Source organism: Lynx rufus, unplaced genomic scaffold (genome assembly GCF_022079265.1).
Source record: "Lynx rufus isolate CCGP_SWC_20201006 ecotype Redwood Valley unplaced genomic scaffold, mLynRuf1.p SCAF_13, whole genome shotgun sequence".
In the NCBI taxonomy this organism is placed as follows: domain Eukaryota; kingdom Metazoa; phylum Chordata; class Mammalia; order Carnivora; family Felidae; genus Lynx; species Lynx rufus.
The window spans coordinates 56,433,750-56,435,308 of record NW_025814827.1 but is presented as its reverse complement, the minus strand read 5'-3'; positions in this window follow the sequence as shown (position 1 = coordinate 56,435,308).

Here is a 1,559-nt window from a genome sequence, read left to right as displayed (position 1 = left end):
CCTGAGCTGAAACCAAGAGCCAGACACTTAACCAACTGAGCCACCCAGGCACCCCAGTTCTTCATCTCTTAAGTAGACTTACCAATACCTACATCATAGAATGAGAATAAAATTGAATGAGATAAACTAATATCCTCTCCACAACTGCCTCACGCTAGTGTTCAATATCAGTATAGTATATCTACTTGGTGCTGCTTATAAACTCATAAGGGTAGAGACTATCTACTCAGCTTTTCACTATACAGAATAATGTGAATGCCTGTTCTAAATGAATGTTCTGGAATAATTATGAAGATCATCCACCTAGCTGGGGGGAAAGTCTTATTAATCTTTATATATTTAGATTTAATAAATTCCATTCAAATGCTTAAAAAGAATGTGTATCTTGAAGTTGTACATAACAAGTGTTAAATATGTATATATTTACGTAAATATATAAACATGCCCCCCAATATATATATGGTAATTATATTATTTCTTTTTGTAGTCTCTGAATTTTTGCTCTATATATTTTGAGACTTGGTCATAGGTACATATGAATTAAAAGCAATATCTGTTAGGAGTGCCTGGGTGGCTCAGTTGGTTATGGATCCGACTTCAGCTCAGGTCATGATCTCGCAGTTTGTGAGTTCAAGGCCCACGTCAGGCTCTGTGCTGACAGCTCAGAGCCTGAAGCCTGCCTCAGGTGCTCTGTGCCCCTCACCTGCTTACTCTCTCTCTTTTTCTCCCTCTGTCTTTCTGACACACACAAGTAAATAAACATTTTTGAAAAAATTTTAAAGCAGTATCTGTTTAATTGAATGTTTCATCAGTATAAAGTATCTCTCTCATAAACATTAAAAAAAATTTTTTAATGGGGGGGTGGCACCTGGGTAGCTCAGTCAGTTAAGCCTCTGACATCAGCTCAGGTCATGATCCTGTGGTTCGTGAGTTCAAGCCCCAAGTTGGGCTCTGTGCTGACAGCTCAGAGCCTGGAGCCTGCTTTGGATTCTGTGTCTCCCTCTCTCTCTGTCCCTCCCCCACTCACACTCTGTCTCTCTGTCTCTCAAAAATGAATAAACGTTAAAAAAAATTGTTTTAAATAAAGTATCTCTTTTATCCATAGTAATGCTTTCTGACTGAAATCTTTTGTCTGATGATTTCCTCTACACATGTCAGCTATTTTTTCGTTGGTGCTTGTAAGTTATGCATTTTCCTTTTAGCATTCATCATTATGTTTTAAATGTGTCTCTTGTTTAACAACACTTTTGTTTTTTAACCAATCTTTAACTTTTAACTGGAGCATTTAGTCCTCTCACACTTGTGTAATTGCTACTATATTTGGAATTAAATCTAACCACCTTCAAAAATATTTTCTGGGATGCCTGGCTGACTCAGCAGAGCATGAGACTCTTGATCTCAGGGTCATGAGTTTGAGCCTGACATGAGGCACAGAGATTACTTTAAAAAAAAAAAAAAGTGTTTTCCATTTATCCAATCTGACATTTTTTTCTCTTTTAGATTTCTGATTTTTATGTATCATTCCCCCTCTTTACCAGTTTAAAATTATACCCTTGGGG